Source organism: Lithobates pipiens, unplaced genomic scaffold (genome assembly GCF_037356315.1).
Source record: "Lithobates pipiens isolate NorthernLeopardFrog02 unplaced genomic scaffold, aLitPip1_a1.2 Scaffold_3, whole genome shotgun sequence".
Taxonomy (NCBI): domain Eukaryota; kingdom Metazoa; phylum Chordata; class Amphibia; order Anura; family Ranidae; genus Lithobates; species Lithobates pipiens.
In genome coordinates, this window is record NW_027507790.1 from 193,087,781 (window position 1) to 193,094,431 (window position 6,651).

Sequence of the window (6,651 nt, forward strand, 5' to 3'; positions counted from 1 at the left end):
TTTCATATACCATGAAGCACATTCCCTATTTGCACTCTATTTGCATTTCGTACTCCATGCTATTCCACACCAGCTCATTCTGTACACCATGCTGTAGACTTCTTATTCTGCACTACCTCATGCCATATGACATGTACTGTACATAAAGTTACTGCAGCTAAAGGGCGGTATAATAATAATGCTGTAGAATGGTCTGGACATCTGGGCATCAATGACCTCAGGTCATGAAAAGGTTGGAGTAAAGATGCTCTGTAGCCAATAAAGGCAACATAGAGAAGAGAAGAAGAAATATAATCAATCAAACATGATACACCAGGTATTAAAAAAAAATAACCCCATTAGGAGCTAATTAAAAAAAATAAGATAAATTTTGCAACAATGACTCATAGGGAGGATTTAAAAATATGGTGGTTTCTTAATATGGCACTTGCTTCGTGTGAATTACGTATGCCATAAAATTAAAACCAAACTAATCATCCAAACATATTAACACAGTGAACGCAACCTGCTCTTTTTATCTTTTCACTGTCCACATTGGGACCAGATGGCTTGCACCCAAGGGTACTTAGGGAACTCAGTCAAGTAACTGCCAGACCATTGTTCCTAATTTTTACTGACAGTCTACTGACTGAAATGGTACCAGCTGATTGGAGAAAAGCCAATGTACCATGAATATTTAAAAAGGGCCCAAAATACATCCCTGGGAATTACAGACCAGTTAGCTTAACATCAATAGTATGCAAGTTCTTGGAGGGGATGATACGGGACTATATATATGATTTTAGTAATGAGAACAGTATCATTAGCAGTAATCCGCATGGATTTATGAAGAATCATTCTTGCCAAAACAATCTATTAACCTTCTATGAGGAGGTGAATTGCCATCTAGATAAAGGAAAGCCTGTAGACGTGGTGTATCTGGATTTTGCAAAAGCATTTTACACAGTTCCCAATAAACGTTTACTGTACAAAATAAGGTCCGTTGGCTTGAACCATAGGGTGAGTACATGGATTGAAAACTGGCTACAGGGGCGAGTTCAGAGGGTAGTGATAAATATGGTGTACTTGGAATGGTCAGGGGTGGGTAGTGGGGTCCCCCAGGGTTCTGTGCTGGGACCAATCCTATTTAATTTGTTCATAAACGACCTGGAGGATGGGGTAAACAGTTCAATCTCTGTATTTGCGCACGATACTAAGCCAAGCAGAGCAATAATTTGTCAGGGCTGCCTTAGCCCTTCCTTCTCTGGGCTGGCTGCTCAGTTGTCGGCTAATTGCCTGCTCTCTTCTCTCTCCACAGTTACCAGCTGTTGCTGATGATGCTCGTCTGACCTGCCGACTTAAAGCCTTCCAGCTCACTTCATGTCTGCCTTCGCATTGGTCACATCACTGAAACCATCTCCTGCGGTTTGTTTAAGGACTGGCTTGCTGACATCCCTTCTGGCTCCTCATCCTGCTTGCTGTTGCTCTACTTGGATTCCTGACTTCTGGCCTGGCTGACTACCCGATCTGGTTACTGGACTCTGGCTTGCTTGACTACGCTTTTTTTATTTACCTATTTATTTTTATTAATAAACAAGTGTGATTTGATTGTACTTTTGTCTCAGTCTGATTCATGGTTTCTGACATCATTTCTCCGCAGGATGTAGAAACCTTGCAAAAAGATCTGAACAAATTAATGAGGTGGGCAACTTCATGGCAAATGAGATTTAATGTAGAAAAATGTAAAATAATGCATTTGGGCGGCAAAAATATGAATGCAATCTATACACTGGGGGGAGAACCTCTGGGGGAATCTAGGATGGAAAAGGACCTGGTTGTCCTAGTAGTTGATAGGCTCATCAATGGCATACAATGCCAAGCTGCTGCTAACAAAGCAAACAGAATAGTTACATAGTTACAGAATATTGGCATGCATTAAAAAAGGGAATTAATTCCAGAGATAAAACGATAATTTTCCCGCTCTACAAGACTCTTGTCCGGCTGCACCTAGAGTATGCTGTCCAGTTCTGGGCACCAGTCCTCAGGAAGGATGTACTGGAAATGGAGCGAGTACAAAGAAGGGCAACAAAGCTGATAAAGGGTCTGGAGAATGTTATTTATGGGGAAAGGTTGTGAGCACTGAACGTATTCTCTCTGGAGAAGAGATGCTTGAGAGGGGATACGATTTAAATTTACAAATACTGTACTGGTGACCCCACAATAGGGAGTTTAACAAGACACGTGGCCACTCATTAAAATTAGAAGAAAAGAGGTTCAACGTTAAACTATGTAGAGGGTCCTTTACTGTAAGCCCTTGTACACACGGTCGGAGAATCCGTCGAAATGTGTCCTATCGGACTGTGTCGTCGGATAATCCGATTGTGTGTGGTATGCATCGGACTGATTCTGTCGGAATATCCGTCGGACCCAATTTTCCAACATGTTGGAAATATTTACCAACCAACTGGGCCGATCGGACATACTCCGATCATGTGTAGAGAATTTTGATCGGACCAAGTGCCACGCATGCTCAGATCAAATTCCTACATCAAAGCTATTGGCTACTAGCCTGAATGTAGTCCCATCGTAACGAAATTACGTCATCACGTTCTGAAAGATCGGATTTTTCGCCAACTTTGTCCGACCGTGTGTATGCAACAGTTTCGGACAAGATCCGACGGACAAAATCCGACGGGCAAAATCCGATGGGCAAAATCCGATGGGCAAAATCCGACGCGCAAAATCCGACGGATTTGGTTGTGGAAATCTCCGACCGTGTGTACAGGGGCTAAGAGCGGCAAGGATGTGGAATTCCCTTCCACAGGTGGTGGTATCGATAGTTTCAAAAAACTATTAGATAAGCACCTGAACAACCACAACATAAAGGGATATACAATGTAATACTGACATAAAATCACACGCATAGACAGGACTTGATAGACTTGTGTCTTTTTTCAACCTCACCTACTATGTAACTATGTAACATTGGGGCTCTGTAATGTCATTAAAATGCCAAAATCAAGTTTATTTTTTCTAATCATTTCGCTCTTAAGAAAGTTCTGTGGAGCATGTTCTTGCTTTATGATTTCACTATGTAAAACTGTAAATAAACCTCCCTCACTGCACTGGAATGTCACATACGTATCTTGCCTGGGTGAATGTGGAACTCATAGTTAACATACTAACGTGGGCCTAATTGTCTAACTCTGTGTGTGTTTCTTAAAGTCTATACTGTAAAGCCTATCAATAAAGACTTCATCTTAAATCTGGTATGAAATGCTTTTGTTCTTGGAAGGATGGCGATGTAAAATTCTTTTTTTTTTCACCAAACAGATTAAAAAATGCTATGCAAAAATTCTTAGATTTCTGAATATAATAAACAGTGCATGACCCCAGCATCCAGCCTGGCTCTGCGGAGGCCTCTTTTTTCCTCTTGAATGGATTTCTTTGCTCTCAAGTTAACTCATGTACTGGATGTCATCCAAGAACATTTTGTTCCTTGGTAGCGAGCCAAGATTCTCTCAGCGGTGGAGCTGCTTGCTTTCCAGCTCCCTCCTCTCACCATCGCCGTTATTATACACGTCTCTCTCTCTGCGGATTTCTCTTGGAATGATAGAGTGCAAAATCCAGCACATGATTCCGATAAGCGCAACACTGGCTTGCATACATCTGTTCGTGCTTCCATACCTTCTAGTGTCCTCTACCTAATAGTAGTGTGAGCAGCTTTTAGGGAAGGAGAACTATTTGCAAATAATATGTTCCAGATGTGAAAGGCTGAGCCTCGTTTTCTGAAATTACTGAGTCGCTGCCAGTTTGCATCTGCAAATATCTTGTGAGTGGGGAACGTGAAAGATGATCTATTGAAACATCTGCTAGATTTTCCCAATCTGCTATGTCCAGCATGTCTCCCTCCATTCACCATTATTAATTGAAATAGATGGCATTTCATCATGTAGGTTCTGGATTAAGAGTACTAACTAAAAAAAAAATTAGACATTTGCTTTGGTGGGGGTGGAGGGATTGGGGTCGGGGGCTTGGGGGCTGTATAGGGCCAAAACATGGCTTTGGTTACTGTGTATGTCATTAACTTGTTGCATTCGCAAGGCTTTAATGTCTTGTTTTATGAATGTGTAAAGGTGTAAATTTGTCCGAAGTCGTATGTATAAAATTGCCCTGAAGAATTACTCTGAATGTACACTCCCAGCAGAGTCCTTCCAGACTCCCTAAATCCTAGCAGAAAGGCAGGACTTGGAGATACCTAACTGGGAGTATTTCGGCCAAGCTTCCAAGTGGGGCCAAATAGCCTCCAGGTATGACAATAAAATTAAGCAATCAGTGGCTATTTTTGACTCTGATCGCTGTATAAATGGCAATGGTCATAAAATAGTGTCAAAAATGCCCGATCTGTCCGCCACAATGTCGCAGTCCTGATAAAAAACAGAGATCATCGCCGTTACTAATAAAAAAAAATTAATAATAAAAATGCCATAAATCTATCCCCTATTTTGTAGATGCTATTACTTGTGCACAAACCAATCAATATACGCTTATTGTGATTTATTTATTTTTTTTACCAAAAATATGTAGAAGAATACACATTGGCCTAACCTGAGGAAGAAATTCGTTTTTTATATATATTTTTGGGGGATATTTTTATAGCAAAAAGTAAAAAACATTGCCTTTTTTTCAAAATTGTCAATCTTTTTTGTTTATAGCACAAAAAATAAAAACCCGAAGAGGCAATAAAATACCACCAAAAGAAAGCTCTCTTTGTGGGAAAAAAAGGACGTAAATTTTGAAAAAAAACGCATTATTTTTTACATTTTGCTATAATAAATATTCCCCAAAAATATATAAAAAAACGTTTTTTTTTCCCTCAGTTTAGGCCGATACATATTCTTCTACATATTTTTGGTAAAAAGAAATCGCAATAAGCGTTTATTGATTGGTTTGCACAAAACTTATAGTGTTTATCAAATAGGGGATAGTTTTATGGCATTTTTATTTATTTTATGATTTTTTTTTTTACTAGTAATTATGACATTATGGCGGACACATCGTACATTTTTGACACATTTTTGGGACCATTGTCATTTATACAGCAATCAGTGCTATACAAATGCACTGATTCCTGTGTAAATGACACTGGCAGTGAAGGGGTTAACCACTAGGGGGCAGTGTATAGGTTAAGTGTGCCCTGGGGGGTGTTTCTAACTGTGGGGGTGCATGGCTACGTGTGACATGTCACTGATCTCTGCTCCTAAACACAGGGAGCAGAGATCAGTGACACTGTCACTAGGCAGAACGGGAGATGCTGGTTTACATTGCCCATTCTTCCTCCCTGTGAGGCGATTGCGGGTATCCCCACGACGACCTGACTCACGGAGCTTGCCATGGGTGCGCCCGCTGGCCGCCTCTTAAAGGGCCACGTACAGGTACGTTATTTTGCCTGTACGTGCCCTTCTGCCAACGTATATCGGCATGAGGCGGTAAGCAAATGGTTAAGGGACTAAATTCTTCAGGGGTTAAATAGAGTGAAGTAGTTCAGGACCATTGTCATGTCCATTCTAATATTTTTTTCCAGTTTTTAATAGAGTAGGTATGGGTTATAAGCCATATTAGAATTTTTTCTTTCTGTGTTCTGTTGGAGAAATTTCATAATCTTTTTCAAATGCTGTTGTATACACTGACATATCTGCTTAGACCCAGTGGATTTGATATAATAAAGCTGTAGAGTGCAAAATCTAGAGCAGCACTGTATAGAAACCAATCACCTTCCATTTTTTTTTGTGAAAGCTTAATTGAACAAGCTGGAGTTAGAAGCTGTTTGGCTATCATACACAGCTGAACCAGATTTTGCACTCTTCATCTTTAGTAAATCAACCCCAGTCTGCCCTGATAGTATTTTTACCTGCCGACTAGGTGTCAGGTCTGGGCTCAGCCCTTCCTTCTCTGAGCTGCCGCTCAGCTGTCAGCTAATTGCCAGCTCTTATCTCTCCACAGTGACTCACCTGTTGATGATACCCTGCTCGTCAGTCCTGCCTACTTAAGCCGTCCAGCTCTAGAGACGCTCTCCTGTGTTCCTGTTAAAAACTTGCTTGTCTGCCATTCCTTCTGGCTCCAGATCCTGCTTGCTGTTCTACTACGCTCATCTTTGGCTCCCTGCCATTTTTTTGGCTTGTCTGACTATCCATTCCGGTTCCTGAATTCTGGCTATGTTTTGACAACATTTACTCTGTTTACCTTTTTTGATTATTATTAAAGAACAGAGATTTAACTGTACTTTTTCCAGGCTTTTTAAGTGTAAAAAGACAATGATTTTCCTAAGCCCATCCCATCATTCCTGCTTCCTCTTGAAGCATACCAGGCAAAATGCCCTTAGCATGGGGGGGGGGGGGGGGGGGAGTGTTACCTTCTTCCCATGTTGATGAGAACAAGTGCCTCTTTCCCAAAACTATGGCTCAGTGTTTGTGAGGGTATGCAGGCAGGAGGTTTATCAAAATTTGGAAGCTCCTTTTTAATAAAAAAATAAAAATGAAAGTGTAAATATACACAGAGACACTGTTTTTGACAAGGTTTTAAGTAAAACATAAATAAATAATAATGTTCCATGGTATACCCCTTACTTGCTTGCACATAACAGTTTGAGGACAGTCTTTTCCCTGACAGCTG

At 40.7% G+C, this 6,651-nt stretch overlaps 1 long non-coding RNA gene across 1 annotated transcript; it reads left to right on the forward strand.

The window, feature by feature from the left end:
• The first annotated feature begins 3,551 nt into the window (after nucleotides 1-3,551).
• LOC143940018 (uncharacterized) lies at nucleotides 3,552-6,261 on the forward strand. Its single transcript, XR_013263807.1, has 2 exons — nucleotides 3,552-3,811; nucleotides 5,983-6,261. It is a non-coding gene; the product is annotated as an uncharacterized LOC143940018 (long non-coding RNA).
• The last annotated feature ends 390 nt before the right edge of the window (nucleotides 6,262-6,651 follow it).